Raw genomic sequence first — 23,177 nt, 5'->3', positions numbered from 1 at the left:
TTTACCTTTTGAATGGACATACACAAACTTAAAGAAGATGTCTTCAGATTTTACATTTTTAAAGGAGAAAATCTGTTTGCAATGAATGTATCTAATTTACAAAACTGTCATTGTCTTAGGTCTTTAATATGATGGAGCTTTAAGTTTAGTATATTTCATGTTAAATGCTTTAAGCAGCATGCAATGCTGTTATTTTAAAAATCACCATTGTGCTTGGATTGTCGAAAACTGATTCATGATATATTCTTATGAGATTCTTACCAACAATTTGGTCGGGGCCTGGATTCATTATTGTTGTTTAACAATACTGGCCACATTGGAATCCTGCAAAAATGTTTCAACGAGCTCATATTTAAAAATATTTAAGATTGTAGCTCTGTTATGAGAAAATGCCAATCATGGTAATATTCTCATTTGAAAGCAAGATAAGCAAAGAAGTGTATTTTAAATATATTATACATAATTTGTCTTCCTTTAAAGCCAGGAAAGTAAAACTGTAATAACTCCTCACTCTGATATACTTAAAATATTGAAACAATGTGTATTAATACGTCATCTTTACCTTTGCAATATTTTTTCAGCTACTTTCTCGTTACAGGAAAAATTAGCCATCAACAATTCATGTAGTGCGTGTGTATCTGTACACTTTTTCCCTTTCGCCCAGCAATTCTGTAGTCTCCAGACGTGTCCTGTGTTCCCAGCTCCTTCCCCGGGAAGGCCCGACATCTTGCACATCCTTTCACGAGGGCACCTGTGTTTCTGAATCTGTGCACGATTCCTCCCACAAACCCCGCGAGCCTGTGACACAGCACAGCGGGCTGTGATTGCCCCATGAGCCCCGTAAAGGACGATCCTGTGCACAAGAGGCCTCAGGAACACACGCCCTGAGGGAGTAGAGAACAAGCCCCGGGAACATTCCAGACCATGCAGCTCTGTGCGCACAACCAAAGGAGAAGGTCAGAGGAGACACCCAGGCCCCTGCTGGGCCGGCAGCGGGCAGGGAGCATCCTCCTCCCGAGGGAGCAGCACATCGATCCTGGGGACAGGAAGCTCTTGTCTCACTGCGGCCAGGAACCAGCATCCATGGGCAGCACACCCAGCGCCACACCCTGGTCTCTGGGGCCCTGGTGAGAACAAGGCGGTGGTGTGAGCCCTGTGCCCCCGGCCGGGGAGCAAGCTGGCTACCGCTAAGCAGGGACTGCTAAGCCGAGGCACAGCAGCTCAGTGGTCACACTGTTCAGTCCCTTAATTTCTGAAGTTCAAACGGAAATGGGCACAGCATCCCAGGCCTTGATGAGAGTGGATTATGATAACAAGAAGTACAGGTCAAAATGCAACACGCGGTGCGTATTCTCTGTGCTGCCAATGAATGAGGGGAACTTAAAAGAAAAGAAAATGCCCTTCACAAAAGGGTACAAAAGGAAAATAAATAAAATCCTTGTGTAAAAATATAAACAAGTAAAGACAAATCTGTACCCAGAAAACTACCAAATGCTGTGGAAAGCTGGCAAAGAAAACCTACCTAATAGGAGACGTATTTCACTTCCATGATCAGTAGACTCAGTATAATGAAGACGTCAGCTCTTCCCGACTGGACCTATGGAGTCAACACAACCCCAGTCAATGTCCCAGTCAGACACTTTGTAGATATCTACAAACCGTTTCTGCACCTGGAATATCCTGCACAACACTGAAGAGCAAAGTTGAGTAAGCCGCACTTCCCCGTTCCAGGATTTAAAAAGCTACAGGGAGGGTGATGCTGGGGTAAGAATGTGCCAGTAGATAAATGGAAAAGAACACAGAGTCCATAGATAGACTCACAAACATGGTCAACTGATCTTTGTCCAAAGATCAAAGTCAATTTGACGGAGAAAAGTTAGTCTTTTAAACAAATGGTGATGCCACAATCGGGTGACCTTATGGAAAACAATTAACAAAGACACAAACTTTCCACATGACACAAATATTCACCAAAATTGTTCATGGATGTAAATGTAAACTAAAAAGCTATTAAAATTCTAGAAATAGCAAAGGAGAAGATATGACCTCGGTTTTCATGAGGACCTTTTATCCTCAACATTGAAAGAATGAGTCTTCAAAGAAAAATCAAGTTAAGGTGGACTTTGTTAGAATTAAAATTTTCTACTCTGTGACAATACTGTTAAGAGAAGAAAAAGACCAACTCTAGACTGTGAGAAATCTTTGCAAGAAGCATATCTAAGAAAAGGCTGTATTAAAAGGTACAAAGCATCATAAATTCAACAATAAGAAAACAAACATTCCAATTAAAAATGGGTAAAGATCTGAACAAACACCTCACTAACGAAGATATAAGCATAAATTAAGCATGCAAGAACACGCTCAAAATCACTTATCATTAGAGAGAAGAAAACTGAAACAAAGTGAGACAACCTTTACACACAAATACACGATATCAATTCATGGCTGGGGGGCAGGACAGCACAGACTCTGTCATCGCTGCTGCCCATGCCGAGTGGTGCAGCCGCTGTGGAAGACACTTGGGTACTTTGTTACAAAGCTAAACATCATCTTAACTCGTGATCCCTCAACCATCTTCCTAGGTATTTACACACTGTTTTCAAATAGAACGTCAACAAAAAAGCCAGCACACATACGTACACTCCACCTTATTTATAGGGGCAGGGAACTTGAATGAACAAAGATAACCTTCAATAAATGAAAGCACACCCAAATGAGGTACATCCATGCAATGTAATGCGATCAAGTGCCAACACTGAAAGAACTATCAAGATGAAGACATGGAGGAATCTCAAACTCATCTTTATAACTGAAAGAAGCATCTGTGAAGGCTGGGTAGAGTATGATCTCATTGATATGGCATTCTGCGAACACAAAGCAATCAATTTGATACACAGATCAGCTTCCCAGTGCTGTGCAGGGATGGTGTGGGCGGAGAGGTCAGGAAATCTGTGTGATGCTTTAATGGCGGATACTTGCCTCTCTGCCTTTGACAAAATCCCCAGATTTTTACAGTAGAAAGAGCAAATCTTGACTTACACAAATTAGTAAAATGATTTAGGTGGGTGGATCCTTGGATGGAATGCAAATGAGACTAAAGAGTGTAACTATATTGAGAATGGAAAAAACACACAGCAAGTGGTGGGGGAAGTGGTGTTGACCTAAGGACCTTTGGAAATGACTGGAATCTGTACAACTACAGGAAAAGAAACCGACCAAGCAGAGAACCCTACTTGATAAAGTTCTTTCTCAACAGTTGCTGGTTAATAACTGTGAGGCCCCTATGCATCTAGACCGGGATTGGAGAAAGGACTGAGTGGTCGCCAGACAGCAGGAGACAGGGTTCCACTACTGCAGGGGCAGGTTTCGGGGAGGGCAGGGCGCGGGCTGGAGGGCTCCATGTGGCCATGCATTCGAGTGGGAAGCCGTGCTCTGAACTGATGCTGACCTTAATCTAAACATGGCCGTTTCCATATAGACACATTTATAGCAGACAGTGTACACACGGTAAGGTCAGCACACCAGCCTAACTTAAGCATCCTGCCACCGAGAGGGCCAAGAAGCAAGGACACCCCGGAGCAACCAGCACACTGAGCTCACAGAGCCATGTTTTTAATGCAATTGTCTCATACAAGGAGCCAGCGTTCCTTGAGGAAAAGGCTGATATCCAGGCTGAGGCTGAGAATGCACAAGACAATGCTGCAGAGTCCTGCAGAGCTGGAAAGTAAGGCGGTGTTAAACCACCAACCACAAACGGCATTTTTCGATCACTTTCACGTCCTAAGACACATTAAGCATTAAAAATAAAGAAGACACTTATACGATTGCAACCATTTCCCCTTTCACCCCAGGCTGCCATCTGCCAGTCCCCATCACTCATGATTGAAAAGTTCCAATATCTGGCATATTCACTTCACAGTCATGTAGGTTTCCCTTCTCCTTTAATTTGTATCAGAATTTCTCCCCAGAAACAATCCTGAATATGCAACAAATACCCAGCATGCTGTGATTCTGAGCCTTCCAACACCTCAATGAAGAGATACTTTTATAAAGTAAGTCTTCTTAAAACATGACTGAGAAAGTAGAGAATAAACCACGAGGGAACAGCCCAGAAAATAAAGCTTCTGTGCTGACCGTTTAAGAAAAACGTCGCGGGGCCCCGAACGCAGCCCCCTCGTCAGCCATGAGGGCCAGACAGGAGGTGTGTTCTTTCTGAGCAGGAGACCCCAACATGACCGCAGCTGTGTCTCCTCCATCCTCCTGACAAGCGAAGCACCTTCCCCGCTGAGGATGCAGCTCCTGCGGCCTCTGGCAGAACCCGCAGGCACCCCACGCTGCTCACAAATGGAGGTCCATGCGCCCCCTGCCGGACACCGGGGGCAGAGCAGGAGGCTCAGAACTCACAGCTGGAGGTGGATGGGCGCCCCTTCCGGAAACGGTGCTAAATTACTCAAACCCGAGTGCCCTAGTCTCTTTGCGATGGTCCCGAGGACGCTCTGCTGCAGCCAGCGCTGCTCTCTTGCCCAGGACATGCCCCACCCCTTGGAGCCATGGCCTGGAGAACAAGGGAGTCACCAGGCTTTGGAGTCCTTGAACAAGACCGCCTCGATGCCACGGCACAATGAAAGCACCCATTTCAAGTCCCTAGAATACAGCCACCCATTTTCATCATCAGAGTCTCCACAGGATGTTAGGTGTTAGACTCAAAGGACTGCAGCTCTGCTTGTGATCAGACCCTCTTTGATAAACTGCCCTACAGACTTGATCACAGTCACAGAGAACTGAAGCCAAAGATGAGAGCTGAAAATCCGTTGGCTCGTCCTCATTTGTGGTCCTGAATTGTGGTCCAGAGGTGCTTCCGAGGAATCCGCAGCTCTCTGAAGCCCTGGAGGACAGCTGGTCTGCCTGAGAGCTTGTCGGGGAGGGAATCCAGCTGTGTAGCAAGTGCATCCAAAACTGATGAAGTGAGGAAGAATATTCGGGTCCTGACTGTCTCTGTTCGATTGTATTTTTAGGCACAAGAAAGTAATCTGCACTCCTACCAGCTACAAACTATCTGAAAACAAAAGAATGGTAATATATTTAAAATGTGATACATCTTTAATATCAAAAAATTGTTGGGAGAGAATGTGATTTTCGTTTTTTAAATAAACTTATGCACAGGTGGCAAATTATCATGCTCTACACCTGAAACTTATACAATAAGAAAAAATAAATAAATAAACTTAAGAATTACATTTTTAATTTACCCTTTCAGCTCTTCAAGGGCTATTTACTGTTTCCAGATTTGGAAACATATTTTTTCATGGAAAACTTGCTTCAGAACAATTTTTGTTACAGACTTCTTTAAAGTCAAGTCAAGTCATCTGCTGGCCCAAAGATAAATGAAAATATCAGTTATTGGAACATTATATAGATTTGTTTCCTGCATATAGCATCTCAACACAAGCTTTCAAATAGCAAGTGACTCTGCCTATTGATTTTCCTCCAGTCAGAGGGTCAGGACCCAGCTACCTTCAATTTGGGGATTTGCCCTCTTCGACATGTGGATTCGGCTCTGGGCGTGTCCTTAGGTTCCTTCCAGAACGTTGCAAAGGGGAAATGTATGGCACATCCTGAGGCACGTTTTCATGGACTGAGCCTATACATGCAAACAGCACTTCCAGCCCATTTCCTTGCTGAACACTACTTCACATGGGCACAGAGTGAAGAGAGCAAAGAGGCTGGAAAGGAAATATTATTGTGGTACTAGTGGAAAAAGAGAGACTTTGGTCTAGAAGCCTCTTTTGGGGTTGTTTGTTTTATTTGTTTTGTTTTTTGATGAGGAAGATTGTCCCTGAGCTACCATCTGTTGCAAGCTTCCTCTGTTTTGCATGCAAGTCACTGCCACAGCCTGGCTGATGAGAAATGGGTACGTCTGCACCCAGATCTGAGCCCAAGAACCCCCCCGGGCCTCTGAAGAGCACATGAACGTTATTAACCACTATGCCACCAGGCTGGCTATTGGTTTTTCAATATGTTCACAAATGTTATTTTTAGAACAAACAACCAATTTTCTTGCTTGCACACATTTTATTCAGTAAAAAGTGTGACTCAGTGTCTGATTACCCAAACTAATCACAGGGAACAAACTGATGGAACAGGACAAGGATGTCACTCATTAAAGTTCATGGCATCACTGGCTCTTTGAAAGGGTGATTCCCATTGATTATCAAAGGGCCATTGTTTTCTAAAATGTCAGAAAGATACGATAATAGCTGTAGTAGCAGGTGTGGGTTGATGTGAGTGCCATCACTCAGTCGCGACGAGACGTCTTATGCATCCAGGATGGTCTGTGTTGCTGTCACTCAGTGTGCGGAGAGGTGGGCAGAGGACTCAATCCCTGTGCTTGGAGCACTTCGCGCTGCCCTGCAGTCTACATGTCCTCCGGTGCATGGACACACAGGTTACATTCTCTACCTTCACAGAAATTAATCCTGACAAAATGTACAAGAGGCTGATAGATACTCCTGAGAAGAAACAATCGGCTTACTTCCAGATGTACAACCACGATGTGAGTGAGAAAGTGGCCAAAGTGGTCCTTTGACTGTGAGGAGGAATTCTCCTTCCAGTCTCCCAGTGCCTGGGGAGCAGCATGCCCCTAATCAGAGCCCCTGAGAAGTCAGCCAAAGTCCCGTTATGGAGAGGACTTGAAACGTAAGTATGTGGGTTTTTCTTACCTTACATTTTCTTTAAGTGTGGACTCTAAAAAAGCCAAGCTCATGGAAACAGAACAGCATGGCGTCTGCCGGGGGCTGGGAGGTGGGGGCAGTGGGGGGATGTAGGACACAGGGTACACACTTTCCTTTAGAAGATGAATAAATTGTGGGATCGACTCGACAGAATGATCACTGCAGTTATCAATACTCTATGATACACTAAAATGTTGATAAGACAACGGATCTGAAATGTTCCCACCTCACACGCACACAAAGGTAAATATGGGAGGAAAGGGAGGTGTTCACTAAGCTTATTGTTGAATTCATTTCACAATATGTGCGTGTGTCAAAATACGGCCTCGCAGTCCTTAACCTCACCCAATGTTACATGTCAATGATAACACGATAGAGCTGGGGGACGGCACCTCAGGATGGCAGCAGGAGAGCATGAGAGCAAGCACCAGGCTCTCCTGAGCGAGGGGCCTCGTATGACAGCACAGTCACATGCCTGCAGAGCCAGCCCTGGTTCTCCCTGCAAATGCACATCTCAGCCCTGAGCACGTGTCGCCTTCTGCACCGCTCACACCCCGGCCTGAGCTCCCCATGTCACTCCTGTGGCCTCCTGGCTGGCCCTGCTTCTGACTTGGCCCCTGCTCCTGCCTCACAGCACCAGGGCCACAGTAAGTGGGATGGCGCCCCTCCTTGCTCCAGCCCTCCCCTGGCTCTTCATCTCGCCCAGAGTCAAACCAGGCTGCACAATGGCCGACAAGTGTTCTCATCCCCCAGGAGTCTCTCCCTTGCTCACTTGGCTTCAGTGACACGGAATTCCCAGCAGTCCTCAGACAAGCCAGGCCTGTTCTTGTGGCGTTTGACCTTGCTCTGTGTCTGCCTGGAACCTCCTGGGCATTGGGGGCCCGTGTGTGTGCTCCCCCCACACTTTTAGGTCCCATTCATTCACACGTCTTTATCAGGCCCCAGACTCTATTCTAGGCACAGATGGCTGGACCCAGCCTCTCTCTGATCAATATGAGGTGGAACTTCATTGCATAAGCGTATTGACTATTTTATAGAGATTTTGCTGGAAAAACAAACGAACAAACAGAAAAGTAATAGGAAGAGAACTAGTCTCTCCTAGTCCCAAATAATTGACATGCAGCACAACGCACCATCCTTAATTAGGGGTTGGGTTCAGGGTTAGGGACAGGCTTAGCCATCCTGCAGAGGAACCCTGAGCGAGCAGGTGGCCGGTCCCTGGGGGCCAGGCCTCGGGGAGGGCGGGTCTGGCACTTGTGTGGGGGACACCTGGCAGTCAGGTCTCAGAGGTGTGGGGCCGCGTCCTGAGCCTTGGCTCAGGGCGGACCTCTCCTCATGGTGGTGATGCTGAGAAGGAAGAACGCAGTCAGCCTCGTGGTCCGGAGGGAAGTCAAGGCACGAACTGCCCGCCCACTTGTCCGACACATGAGGGACGCTGGAGGCAGAAAGAGTCGGCGTAAGTCCATCAGTAGAAAGAGCGGTCTCATTCCGGCCAGGGTGGCTCTGAGAGTTTGAGAAAGAAGCCCCCTCAGAATCAGTGGGGGCATCAGCTGGAAGCTTGTTTAGTTAAGAAAATAGTCTGTTCACGTAGGATTTGAGCAAAATGGCGGGGTGAGCTGACCCGGGACTCTCTCCCCTCCAAAGTACAACAAAGGACTGACAAAAAAACCCTGAATTGCAGCTAATGAACCTAATGCCACGACTCAGAGACCTACAGTATCAAAAGACAGAGGACGGACCCCCTGCTGCCCACCTCGGAGGAGCTGGAACGGGGTAGGAGAAAACTTTGCTCCCTCCCCTAGAAACCGGGATTGCTGCACTGGTCGGGAAGGAGCGGGGGCGGGGACGCATGACGGGGGATCACCTAGGACTCCCGTCCACCAGTACAGTGGAAACCCGCTGACGGGGGAAAGCCTCCGTGTGCGCGGACCCCATAAACCCAGGGCCCCGGGAGACCAGGGAACAAAACTGATGAATCCACATTGGTGCGCAAGAGAAACCGCCCCCACCTCCCCACCCCCACCCAGCAAAGCGCACTGGGCGCCGCCATCTTGCCCGAAGGCAGAGAGCTCAGAACACGCGGCACTAGACCCCCATCTAGTGGCGACGGGCTGTAACTGCAACCGAATTCTACCACCATGCGAAAAAACCACTCCTCTACCACCCAGCAATGTATAAAAGCCCCAGACCAGAAGGAAAACAATAAAAACACAGAATTAGGTCCTGAGGACTTGGAAATAGGTAAACTAAGTGATAATGTTCTTTTGCAGTGAGGAACATATGTAGGCATTTCTATTGGGTGTTTATCTAAGAGAGGAATTTTGGGGACCTAGAGTATGTGAAGCTCCATCTTCAGGAGATCTTAAAAGAGCTTTTGAAAGTGGCTGACACCCTCAGCAGTCTGCGAGGGCCCAGTTACTCTCCATCCTCACCGACTCTTCATATTTTCAGTGGTTTTGTTTTAGTCATTGTGCATTAGTATCACATCTTGGTGTTAATTTACATTTTCCCCACCAGTAACAATGTTATGCACCTTTTCAAATACTTGTTGGGCATTTAATTTTCTTCTTTGTGAAACGCCTAGTTGAATCTTTTGCCCATTTTTTTCTGGTAAGTTGTCTGTTTTCTTAATAATTTATGGGAGTTAGTTACGTATCTTACATGAGGCTTTTCCAGATAAAATATGGCAAGTGTTTATTCCCATTCTGTTCTTGCCTTCTCACTCTCTCGAAGATATCATTTGACGAGGAGATGTTCTTAATAATAAAGTCCAATTTATACATTTTTGTGTTTATGTTTAGTGTACCCTCTGACCTGCCTAAGAAATCTTTGCTTGCCCCAAAGTCATGAAAATATTCCCCTGTATTATCTACTACAAATGTCATTGTTTTAAACATCCACATTTGGATGTAAAATCATCTGGAATTGACCTTTGTTTATGGTGTGAGGCAGGAGTCAAGGTGAATTCTTTCCCGTCTGGATAGCCAGTGCCCCTGGACCACTGACTGAGAAGACTGTCTTCTCCCCAGTGCTCAGCCTGACTCTTCTGTCACATACAAATGTTCACGTCTGTGGGTCTCAGGGGGACTCTCTCTTCTTCTTCCTTCTCCTTGTGGCTGTCCTTGCAGTAGGACGGCACGCTGCCCTGATGCCTGTAGCTTTATACTAAGGCTTCATATCTGGTAGTGGAAGCTCTCCGGGGTTGTTCTTCTTCTAGATTGTCTTGACTATATGTGGCCACTTGTATTTCCTGCGCCAGGTGACGTAGAGGGTCAAATTTGAGTGCTGAAAATGGCCAAGTGGTCTCCGTCCTCCAGGAGCTTTCAGTCTGGCTTAGAAATGGAGAGCCATGCCAATCTTCTCTGGATTCCAGCTGGAGCATCTAGAGCCCATTGAGGCAGAGCGAGAAGGTGAGGGCATGCAGTCTGGAAAGACTCTGCTTGGGTTCGTGGGCTGGAGTTCCCTTAAAGGCACTGGAGTCCTTCTGTTCTGGTGGGTTCTGGGGGCACCTTGGTGAGAGGAGGGACGTCTCCAGAGACTGAGACATTGGTGGGGGCCATTGTTCTGAACTGGTCCAGGCATGCTGACACACAGACCCTGGTGGGTGCTAAAGTTGATGATTTCTATTCCTTTCTAAGGTGTTCCCACACCATCAATAAACTGTTTTCTGTTCTGTCATGAAACCTACTTGATGCCTCTCTTCTTGACTGAGTACAAACCAGGAAGGTCTGGGGTGCAGATCTCAAATATATGAATCATTGCTTCTGCCCCCAGGCAGCTGAAACTGTTCACTTATATTTCCTCACTCTTTGATACTCACTAAATACTACAGATAATCTTATTTCACATGACGCTTTTGGGAGGGAAGCTACAGATTGAACTTTTTTTCAAGTGAGTCTAGGACACGTTCTTTTGTACTTACATTTGGAAACTGAGGCATGTCTAACATCCTATAATCCATACACCCCTAATCAAATAACTGAACCACCTTTTCAAGGGCAGACTGAGTTCAACCTAAGAATGTTGCCTAGCTTCCTCTGAGAAGCTAGCCTCACTTCTCAAAATTCCTGCCCTACAACCAGAAATCGAGTTACCTGTCAAACTGACAAAAACCACTTGCGTAGGCTAACCTTCAGAAACCTATATACGTAATCTGCACTTTCCTTGGCCATTATTTAAAGGGCTTCTGAATGGACTATACATTGCACAAACCGTGAGAGTCAATGAGAAAAAGAGAGTAAATACGAGTGAATGGTGTAAATGAATTGCTTTATCTCCTCAACTTAATTCCATTCCCATGTACTTGAAACATTTACCACAGATAATCTGACATCTTAGAAATGGAGTGTTAACAGTACCTCAGAATAACCCCCATATGAAGGCCTCGCCAACCAGGCCTGCAAAGACTATGGTACAGGGAAGAGAAGGTTTGGGAGTCAGACAGACAGGGGAAATATTTTAATCCCAGCTCGGCCACTAAGCAGTTGCGTAGCCCTGGGCATACACGGGTGTAAGCTTCAGTTTCCCCAACTGTAAAATGGGGATAACAACACCTGCCTCAAAAGACCACTAGGATTCAGCATGAGGGAATCCGTGAGAGCACCTGGCACATGGCAGGCACTCAACAGTCAGAATGAGTGAAATCTTTTGGTTTCCACCAGATATCAGTGCTAGCAAATGCAGTCATACAACCCGGTGTTTCCTCTTCCTTTGTCAGGCATCATTATTTCTAGAATTATTGTAAGGCATCATTACGATTAGAACTCAAGCATCTGGAAGAGTGCACGCACACCACAGGGACTTAGAGACTTCGAACTCAGGGAAATTGAATTCTGGTTAGAGAAGAAAAGTTCCTTAAAAATGAACAATAACACAAAATGTTCAACTGCCTGTCACAGACCATAATTTCAAAGGGGAGAATGATTACTTAAAGATGACACGACCAAGCAAGACTTCAGGGAAGAACTGGAAATAGGAAAACCTTGAAATAAGGCCAAGACATAGCTATGGGGAGGAGGAATGAGAAATCTCTTAGAGAATGGAACAGATTTCACAGAGTAGCAGCAGTGGGCATGTGTATCCATCAGGTAGTCAGGGAATAATAAAGAGACCAATTCTGCTGTAGCGCAGAGTTTTGTGTAGGTGAGTGACAGAACATAAGACCGTAAAGTAGTCAGGGATGACATTAGGAGAACCCAAAAAACAAATTTCAGATAAATAAATCATGTTTGGCAGAAATCATAGACTTTTTCAAAACAAACCATGAACAACCCAGTGAGCTAACAAGACCGATCGATCAGAGATGTCAGTGAGCAGACTGGAGAGGAGAGAGACAGAGACTAAGTGACCAGTTAGGAAGCCACTGTCACAATCCTAGCAGAGAGTGATGAAAACCTGAATTGGCATGATGGTGGCATGACGATAAAGATGGAGACAGAGATGAGAGGTATAATACAAAGTCTCACAGACCTGAACGCAGAGGGAAGAAGCATGGATGACAGGGTAGACTCAAGAGTGGGAGCCTGAGAGAATGGCAGCACCATGAGAGGAAGAGGCAAGTCTGGAGTCATCTAGGGACACAGGAGGCAAATGTGGTTTCAGATGGGTTGTTACCAAGGTGATACCCAGAAAAAAAATACTAAAAGTCAGCACACAAAGACCTGAGTTCTAGATGGGAAGGGAAGCCCTCTGCTCACCAAGCGTGGCTGAATCCACGCAAGGTGCAAAGATTCCAGCGCAAAGAAACAAAATGGGACCAGCACACTGAGTATGGCCCTCCCTGAAACCCAGGTTCATGAAACAAGTGAAATCCTCAAAGAAATCAGAGAAGCAGCAAAAAAAAAAACCCAAAATTTAGTGGTGTCACTAAGGCCAAGGAGATGAGTCTCAAGAAGAGAGAGGAGGTCAAGAAAGCCGCATCCCACAGAAAAATCTAAGATGAGAGCTTGAAAACAAGTCATCACACATGACAATTATGAGGCCCCTGGAGACGTTCAAAAAACCAGGTTCAAAGAAGTCTCAGACGGCAGGAAGAAATAAGGAAGTAGGAAGAAAGCAGGAGCAGTATCTATACTCTATACTTTCAAAGGCACTTTCCTAGTAGAAGTCTCATTCAGATTTGTAATCTGGAATAAAGAACATGTGGTTTTAAGAAAATGAGAGGCCGGCCCAGTGACACAGTGGTTATTTAGTGGCCCAGGGTTCGCAGGTTCAGATCCAGGGCAAGGACCTACACACCACTCATCAAGCCATGCTGTGGCAGTGTCCCACATATAAAATGGAAGCGGATGGGCACAGATGTTGACTCAGGGTGAATCTTCCTCACTGCCCCCCAAAAAAGAAAAAAAAAAAGCAAATGAGAGAATCTGATACTACAAACTTCCTTTAGTGGTCACAGGCCCTAATCTTTCCCTTCCACTCTCCTTGTTTCATCTGATTTCCTTACCTTGTGTAGCCTCTCGACAACCCTATTTCTAGGCTGTACTTCTGAATCTCCTTTCAGTAAGAGAGGGCCAGGTCTAGTCACACCTGCCCTTCTCACCTCTCTCTTTTTTTCACTCACATCATATAGGCAACGACAAATGTCAGATTTTACAAGAAAACCAAGATTTGATCAACATTTCTCTTTCATGTTTTCAAAAGGAGGCCATTTTCCAAAAAGTACATAGACAGATACTCAACATTATTAGTTATTAGGAAAATGCAAATTAAAACCACATTGAGAAACCACTTCACAACTACTAGAATGGCTAAAATTAAAAAGACTGGCCAGGATGTGGAGCAGTCAGAACTCTCAAACACTGCTGATGGAAATGTAAAATAATACAACCACTTTGGAAAACAGTTGAGCAGTTTTTTTAAAAGTTAACATACACCTACCCTACAATCCAGTCACTCTACTCCCAGGTATTTACCAAGAGAAATGGAAGCATATGTCCATACAAAGACTTGTATGGCCAAACACTGGAAGCAACTCAAATGTCCAATAACAAGTCAATGGATAACCAAGTTTTGGCATATCCATACATTAGACTACTAAGCAATAAAAATGAGTGAACTATTCATAGGTCCAACAACATAGATGAATTTCAAAATGAGTATGCTGAGTTGGAAAAAAAAAAAAGCCAGAAAAAAGGGCATGCAGACTGCATATTTCCATTTATATAAAATTTTACAAAATGTGAACTAAATCTACAGTGACAGAAAGCAGATTCATGGTTGCCTGGGGATGGACGGACGGATTGGAGAAGGACATAAGAGAGGTATCACAAAGGGCCATGATGGGGGCTGTTCCCGTGGTGCAGTGGTTAAGTGCGCACGTTCCACTTTGGTGGCCCGGGGTTTGCCAGTTCGGATCCCGGGTGCGGACATGGCACCACTTGGCAAGCCATGCTGTGGTAGGTGTCACACATATAAAGTAGAGGAAGATGGGCATGATGTTAGCTCAGGGCCAGTCTTCCTCAGCAAAAAGAGGAGGATTGGTAGCAGTTAGCTCGGGGCTAATATTCCTCAAAAAGCAAAAACAAAGGGGCATGAAGGAACTTTTGAGGGTGACGGATATGTTCATTATCTTGATGGTGATGGTTTTATAGGTATATACCAAACTGATCAAACTGCATATATTAAATATGCACAGCTTATTTTATGCCAATCATACCTCAGTAAAGCTGTTTTTAAAAAATGAAAGTTGAGACAATTGGCAAAATTTGAATGAGGACTGTGTATCGTATTATAAAGCAAAGTTAAATTTTTCTTTTTGAGGAAGATTAGCCCTGAGCTAACATCTGCCGCCAATCCTCCTCTTTTTGCTGAGGAAGACTGGCCCTGAGCTAACATCTTTGCCCATCTCCCTCTACTTTATATGTGGGACGCCTACCACAGCATGGCTTGCCAGGCGGTGCCATGTCCACACCCAGGATCCGAACCAGCGAACCCCGGGCTGCCGAAGCGGAATGTGCGCACTTAACCGCTGCGCCACTGGGCTGGCCCCAAAGTTAAATTTTTAAAAATGAAGAAAGTGGATGTCCTAAATCCCCATAATATAAAGTCACCATGAAGGCTGGGGACAAGGGCTTCTCTCTGATAAAGTGGGAACATCAGTTGCGCACTCCCACTGCTATCCTATTTTTGAGAGAAAAACAACCAGCTGTGCCCTTCATCAAAGAATGCCCTCTTAAGCAATCTTTCCAAAGTACATGCCTGCCTGTACTCTTTCATGTCTAAAACTGTTTGCACTACGTCATCCTCCGAGGACAAACAAGTTCCATCTCCCTGTGGCTCCGCAGACCAGAGCAGGGCCCGTGGCCCTAAAAGGAAGATGTAGAGAGCTTCTCTCGCCAATGTCAGGATCCCAGTTCTTTACCTGCGTGATTTCTTCATCAGCAGCCGCGTGGATCCCCCAGACATTACAAAGACGAACTTCCTCTCCGAGAAGTCCTTGCTGCTCAAAGAGTCTCACTCTTAGACAAACCAGAACCAGACATTTACCAAACAGTTTAGGCCTGAAGGTCCCATTTTGGATGCTCAGGAGGGGTGCCAGGCAAGCAGGAAAGGTCAGAATCCCCAGTTAGTCTCTCTTCGGAAATGACTGGAGGATAAAATCCCCCAGGTCTCAAGCCACACGCAAGAAAAAAACAGCAATTGTGAACTTTTCCTACGTATTTATGAGAATAATTACCAGGCTGAATGCCCATCTCTACGTTCCCATCCGGTGTCAAAAAGATATGGCTAGCACTTAGATTAAAAACAAAGCATCCAGGGGCCAGCCTCGGCCGAGGGGTTAAGTTCACATGCTCTGCTTCAGCAGCCCAGGGTTTGGCCGGTTTGGATCCTGGGTGTGGACATGGCACCACTCAGGCCATGCTGAGGTGGCGTCCCATACAGCACAACCAGAAGGACCTGGACAACTAGAATATACAATTATGTACTGGGGGGCTTTGGGGAGAAGAAGAAATCAAAAAAAGAAGATTGGCAATAAATGTTAGCTCAGGTGCCAATCTTTAAAAATAAATAAATAAATAAAGCATTAAATATGGCATTATAATTATCGTTCTAAAACTGACTTTAAAAATAATCAGGATAAATAAATGTTAACTTCAAAATAGCCACATGTTTATTCTGCTTTCTATCTTTAAAACTTTAAGAAACTAAATTTTCTCAAAGTAATCACACACAGAAATATATAATATGCTCTATTTAAAACATAAAAGAGTTCCTGTCGCCACGTGAAAATTTCAAAATATTCTTCAATTTCTTATTCTAGTATCTTACAGAAGGTACAGTGAAATGATACCATTCACAAGTTTACACAAACTCAAGATACTCTCTTATATCAGTTAAAACACTCTAAAACTGTATTTTACATGCACATACTTTATTCTGTACTATACCTTAGTTCAGATACTACACATCCATAACTACATATTGCTCTACAGAATAAGAGGCACAAAATCCCATACGTGATTCTTTATGGGCGATTTGGGGGGTCTTTCAAGGGAAATTGTGGCCATATGTGATTCTGTCTTTATACACCAACCTAGGACCCGACCCCACAGTATAGACTCTCCTGGAAGCAGCTGCAGTTTCCTTACAGGACAGGTAGTTGAAATTAGGGCAAGGATTTTATGCACAGGAAATCCACAAGGACAACCTTCACCAAAACCGGCAGAAGAGCCCAGCAAGAAGGCTCCAGACCTCCCACTGCTCTGGAGCCAGAGGGACAGATTCCTGTGTGTGTCTCACTAGCGCCTCCCCAGCCTGGAGAATCGTATCCTGTCGAGTCAGATGTTTTGCCTGTAGTTCAGATAAATGCTTCCCGGACATTTCCATGAGATGGCTCTAGTGATGATAGTTTTTTCCCAAAGAAGACAAGACAGACTTGGTTCTTCCTTTCACGTGATCAATGCACGCTCATCTCCATTATGTTCTAGTCCATCCTCGTGATCATTAATTCTCTATATTACTATATCTTGAATATCCTTTCTTCTTTGGCTCTTACTTTAGCACTGGTTTCCATTTTTCATTATATCAGCAAGGAAACTTTAGCCCTATTATCCATAAACTGAAGCCACCTCATAGTCCCCTCATGTCAAGCTTTTTAACTAACCTCAAATACAGGAACATGATAACACTCATTATCAATGAGAATTCAGAACATTGTTCTGTTCTAGTTAATGAAGTGAGGCAGAAAACAAAAAGTCTAACTACAAAGGAGGAGACAAAATCACATTATTTGTACACAACATGATAGCATATCTTTAAAAAAAAAAAGTAGAGAAAGACTGAATCGCCAGAAAAGCTACTAAAACTAAATGGGAATTCAGTCAGTAAGCACTGCTATCGTCTGCCAATAATGAGCGAGGACAACACAATGAAAAGATGCCCTCATTTTCATCCACTTACAGCACCAGCAGCAGGACGAGTACTTCATCCTCACACGCAGAATCTACTCCAAGTGCGTTCACTTGGCCCACAGAAAAATCCGAAGACTTTAACATCCTCCCCCTCCCACTGTAGCCTAGACCACTGCCAGGCTGTCCCCCTCCAAAGCGGGTACAAAAATTCTGAACCTTCCAGGAATCGCTTCTCTTTGGCCTGGAGGAGATTTGAATCTTTTAAAACAAAATAATAGAACTTAAGATACGTAGGGGCCGGCCCTGTGGCCAAGTGCTTAAAGCTCCGTGCGCTCCACTGCAGCAGCTCAGGGTTCGTGGCTTCGGATCCCAGGTGTGGACCTGCTCCACTCCTCAGCCAAGCAGTGGAGACATCCCACATACAAAGTAGAGGAAGGCTGGCACAGATGTCAGCTCAGAGCTAATCTTCCTCGGGCAGAAAATAAAGGAGGAGGATTGGCAACAGATGAGAGGTCAGGATGAATCTTCCTCAAAAAAAAAACTTATGATATGTAAACATTAAGAAATAAAACTCCTTCTAAGTTTGACCAGCAAATTCATTGTCTAAAACAAGAAGACAGTAAAATCAAAATGAATAGCCAACAAAAGAACTGCTGTGACACTCCCACGTTCATCAGTAGCATTAGCTGTGCTGAAAACTGAGTTAGAGAGAGAGAAAGACCACACGCTGTTGTTCTCAAACACTCAGGCCCGTGCTTGTGCTGGTTTACACAGAACTGAGAGAAAACCTGAGTGAGAAAACTACCTACTAATAGCTTCTTAAAACTTGTTGGGACCCTAAAAAACCACATTTACATCTCAGCTCCTAGGCAAAGTCATCTCTAAGCCAATCCAAAAACAAGATGGTTTACTCTTTTCTACAGCCTTGTTAAGCTAATTTTTCCCCATGTCAGTGGTATATACTTTACAGCAACATTCTTCAATGCAGTTGCTAACGTGCAGACAGGAAATGTTCCAGGCCATCTTCTCTGAACTCCCTTCCCACCTGTGTGGCCCACCCAAAAACCATTCCGCTTCTTCCTAGCTAACACAACTCTAGTCTTTTTCACCCTCCTGTGCTGTCATGACCTCCAGAGAAGGCGAGACTCCTCCCCAGTCCAGAGTGAATTATGTTGGGTCAGAGTTCATCACAGTGATGGTATTTCCACGACCAAGCCACTGGTTTAGGCATGGACACAATTCTGGCCTGGGAGATGGGAGGCGTAGTTTCTGGAAAGTTTTCCTCAGGCTTTAAGAACACAGAACGGGTACAGTCTCTTTTTCACGTCTCTGGATGTGTAGTTACATAAAGACTTGAAGTCACTGAGCTGCTGGACCAACCAGCCTTGGAAACTCCCACTTCAAGACCTTTCGTTATGTGAGATAAGAAATGCCCCCGGTGTTCAAGCTGCTTCTGTTGAGTTTTCTGTCACTTACTCCCAAAAGCTTCCAAATAAAGCACCATCTAGTCTTCTAGCTAGTATTACTCCACCTGTAGAAGAAGCCTCTAACAGCGGACAGAAAAGACAAAATCAACCAATCTGTGAAACTGGAAGAGGATCTGTCCTTTACGGCCAAACTAGCTCTTCACAAAGAGGAGCTATTATTGATCATTTGGAAACTATTCTGTCTTTGGTAGCAATTACCCTCTCTCTTTTTTTGAGATGAGTGCTTCTCCCATAAATCAAATGTCCTTATTTAATATGGGGGGAGGCAGGGAAGAGATTTTGATTACTATAATCTTACTAATTTACAAACAGTAACAACCTAATCCTAATTTATCTCTCTTGGGACCAGACTAAGAAATAGGCCTAAATCAAAGGGACCTAGTTCACACATAAAGATGAATTCCCTGAGAGAAAGGACTATGGAGAAAAAATTCTCCAGGGACAACGTGGAATCTCCTCGATGAAAGCCTGTAGAAACAGAAGATTCACGCAGCTGTGAAGCCTTAGGCACTATACTTGGATCATACGGCAATTCAAGATCCCTGCCACGCTGATCTAAAGAGAACATTTATCTTCTTTCTACACAGAAATGTAGAAAAACATCTAAGTGTTAAAATAAAAGCAAAAACTTCTTAATCTCAAACTCTACGACAATTATATATACTTATGCAAACCATTTGCTATGGCAAATCCACCTCATTACTCTAGGGAGCAAAAAAGGCAAACAGTATGACCAAAACTCCTACTATGTCTCAATTCCCGTCAAATCCGGACGGTGTCAGGAAGTGCCTTATTCAGCCAGAAAATGTCCAGTGACTAATTTAACTGAAAGGTAATTTATTTAATTAAAAAGAGAAATGGATTAAAATTTACTGGATTAAAAAAGAAATGGTATATATACTTATCAGAATCAAACAGTTTCCGCCCTATGGCAATTCGATAACTAAGTGAATACACCTTTTTAAATGTTTTTAGATTAAGAACTTTACTGTCCAGGAGTAGTGCTGACTATAGACTGTCCTATTAAAAATACAGTTTGAAATATTTAAGATTTATGGCTCCAGGGCACTAAATCCCCACTCACATTTATAATGACCAAAACGTAGAAGATGAACATTGAAAAGCAACTGCAAATAAGTGTTCACTTCTCCAGGGAAGTCGTAAGGTCTGCCGACATGATGTGCAATGGATAACTGGTCTTCGGTTCAGCAACTAAGACATAAATTATGTGTCAGCTGCTCACACAGGCGCAGGACAAGGAGGGCAGTGATGGTATGGGAAAGAACGTGAGTCTCAGAAATACAGCCTACTGCTATCGTCCCTTTCCCGCTTGTACACATTACATTCAGGCACCATTTCCAAGTGATTACAGACCCAGAGATGCCTAGCCTGGGGAGCAGACAGTTCTTCTGCACACGTTAGGAAATGGAGACTCTATCTGGTTTCGCTGTACAATGCACATCTTGCACCATCATACGTAGTGGCCCCAAACTCACCTTCCGGAGCCCCGTGCCCGGCAGCAGACGGGAACTCCCAGGTCTTTTAGGAATGGGGGAAAGGAAGTCTCATTCTTAACAAATTCAACCACCAAAGCCATCCCTCATTCTAGAAAAGTTGGAGGCAGCAAAGGTTCCATTAAATTGGGCCCTATTTCTCACTAAACAGAGAAAGAAAGAATTCTCCAGCGAGATCAAGGAGTCAAGATTTATAGGTTTGTTGCTCAGATGGAAAGTAAATCTTCACTTTTTCAGCAAGGCTTTTTACAGCACAGACTTCAACTTTATTGAGAGGATATTAATATATCTGTATTATGATTTTTCTGTATATGATTATTCACTTAAAATGCTTTGTATTTTTCAAAGGAGGGCCTATAACTATAAAAGAAGCTATAAAAGGTACAATGTGCCATTAATGATTTTTTTAAATGATGGCTTTATTTGTTTTTTATTTGTTTATTTAAACTTTGCCTTTGAAGATTTATATGAAAAGCAGATTATAACTGGGGCCAGCCCAGTGGTGTAGTGGTTAAGTTCTTGTGCTCCACTTCGGTGGCCCGTGGTTTGTGGGTTTGGATCCCAGCCACAGCCCTACACACCGCTCAGCAAACCATGCCGTGGTGGCATCCCACATACAAAATAGAGGAAGACTGGCACAGATGTTAGCTCAGGGCCAATCTTCCTCACACACACACAAAAATATTATAACTAACCATCACCAAAGCTTGAACTTGACTTAGGTTAATTGAGGGAATAACGTAATAAGTAGTCTTCTGGAATAGAAATACAAGACTAGCATCTACTAAATAGACCAACTCAGTATTACAAACGAATGAGAAAATATTTTGCTGTTTAAAACTGGCAATCATTTATATATTAGGAAATTACTTTGGTCCTCAAAAAAAAACTGCTTCAGCATAAAAGAAATTATACAAATACATACATACCCCTACATACTTATCCTAAAGTCAAGCCTTTTGTACTTAGAAGTAAAATAAAACATAAATCACTATTGCTTATTGAGAATGGCTATGTTAATGCCACTCTAAGTTCTATGCAAGCCTTTCACGAGCCAACAGGCAAAAATGTTAGAGATTCTCTGTAGCGGGATGGAGATTCTGCCAGCAAACAAGGGGAGTGGGTGAGAACAGCTGTTTGAATGTGACTCACCGTCTGCTCTGACTTCTGACCCCACTATGTTTTTAACTGCAGGGCTTTCTTAAGTAATTGCGAGATCCACCGACTAAGGTTTCCAGCATAGAGTTTTCAAGACCACCACCACATGTCGCAGGGACACAACCATCAGAATCAAACAAGAAACTCCCAGTCCTACTGAGCAACATGAGAAGACCAGGCAGCGTGCACCTAACAAGGCCGTGCACGCTTCATGACTCAGATGATGACATCTGCGAGCTTCAACCAGAAACTGATAGCACACGCTCTGGAGACAGGCGGCTCCAAGTCTGAATCCCAGTTTCAAAGCCTCCTTTCACCACCTGTGAGCTGTGAGAGATCCTGGGTAAATCACTTCACCTCTCAGTGCCTTTATTTCTACAGAGATACAACGGGGACAACATGGCACCTACCTCAAAAGCTGTTACAACAATGAAAATTAGGTGATATATATCAAGCACTTGGAAACACTGCCTGGCATTTTATACATAGTCGATAAATGTCAGCCATTATTATTATTACCAGTAATAGTGGTTTCTTTACTTCTCCTCCAATCCAGAAATCCCACTTCTGGAAATCTACCCTGGAGAAATAATCCAAACTACAGTACAGGCACAAAAATACTTAGTACCATGTTATTTACAATGGTGAAAAGTTAGAGAAACCTAAATGTACACTAATAAGGAAGCAATTGAGTCATTTATCCAATATCCATCCAGCAAAATATTACTCCGTAACTAAGAATACATTAGAAACACAGTAAAGAATTATGGAGCAAAATGGCTATGTGTTTATACAATTATACAAAGCGAAAAGAGCCAAAATTTAAAACTATATGTACATCATTATAACAATCTAAAATTATACTTAAAGTGCATACTAAAAAAACTAAAGCAAGTAATACACCAAAATCATCACAGTGGATGTGAAGATAATATTTGGGGTGAATTTTTTTCTTTTCTGTACTATCACATAGTCATATTACTTTTATAATTTTAAGATTATTTTTAAATGTTTAACTTGCTACAGACTTATTTTAAGACTAATTAAATAGGGTTGGGAAAATGGTAACAAAAGTTAAACCACAAATATATTACTGAAATGGTTAAGAATCAAAGTAGAAATTAAGAATAAAACAAGTGCTTGAAATATTAACACTCAAAATAAAAATATTATTTAAGAAACTGAGTCCCTAATGAGTTACCCAGTATTTAAACTGGACAGAGTCCAGGGACCACTTACATCTGAGACTGAATGATACACATATTTTTTATTGTAAAATGACTGTCAGGGAAACGAAATGATTTAAGAGAAATGAAGACATTGCGCTGTTTTTTAGTCTTGGAAAAGCTATCTCCTGTAACAAAACCTAAATTAGTCTCGGTAACAAAGTAACATAGTAATAAATGCCTTTCCATTGAATAAATCAGACCTTATATATAACATATCTTTTCATTGTTTTAAAATGAGTCCATTTAGATAAGGTATGACAGAAATAACGTTTTACAAATTGGGGAGGAAATGGTCGATGAACATTTTATGAATTCCAGAAAATATCTAAATAGAAGGGAGGAAGGAAACAAATTTCTAACCAAACTCACTATTGTCCAAATCTGTTAGCTCAGGGCTAATCTTCCTCACCAAAAAAAAAACGGGGGGGGGGGGGGGGCGGGCTCATCTCTCCAAGTAGATGGAATGCTCCCTGAGGGCAGAGAATGCACTGCTTGATCTTCAGGCATCAGAGAGAGTTTAACACTGTTTTCCACACGTGGCAGACTATATAGAAAATGCTGGTTTAACTGAACTGAACATCTAAATAATCCGTTCAGAAGAGGCACCAAGGTCAGCAGTCAACTCAAAAAGGTTCCTAAACACAGGATGGGGGCAAGGGGAGGGGGCTTATTAAAGGGGAAGTGCTCCTTGCCTTTTGGCAGAAAT

The 23,177-nt window shown here is 43.6% G+C and overlaps 1 protein-coding gene and 1 long non-coding RNA gene across 2 annotated transcripts in view; one reads left to right on the top strand and one right to left on the bottom strand.

The window, feature by feature from the left end:
* Window positions 1-23,177, bottom strand: part of LOC138915046 (ral guanine nucleotide dissociation stimulator-like) — a 75,392-nt gene that overhangs the window by 46,586 nt on the left and 5,629 nt on the right. The gene's annotated exons all lie outside the window — the stretch shown is intronic.
* LOC138922162 (uncharacterized) lies at window positions 8,777-22,409 on the top strand. Its single transcript, XR_011435242.1, has 3 exons — window positions 8,777-8,972; window positions 9,991-10,141; window positions 21,279-22,409. It is a non-coding gene; the product is annotated as an uncharacterized lncRNA (long non-coding RNA).

The sequence above is a fragment of the Equus caballus genome, unplaced genomic scaffold, assembly GCF_041296265.1.
Source record: "Equus caballus isolate H_3958 breed thoroughbred unplaced genomic scaffold, TB-T2T haplotype2-0000561, whole genome shotgun sequence".
Classification (NCBI taxonomy): Eukaryota; Metazoa; Chordata; class Mammalia; order Perissodactyla; family Equidae; genus Equus; species Equus caballus.
Note: the sequence above shows the minus strand (reverse complement) of the source record. Positions and strands in the feature narration are given on the sequence as shown.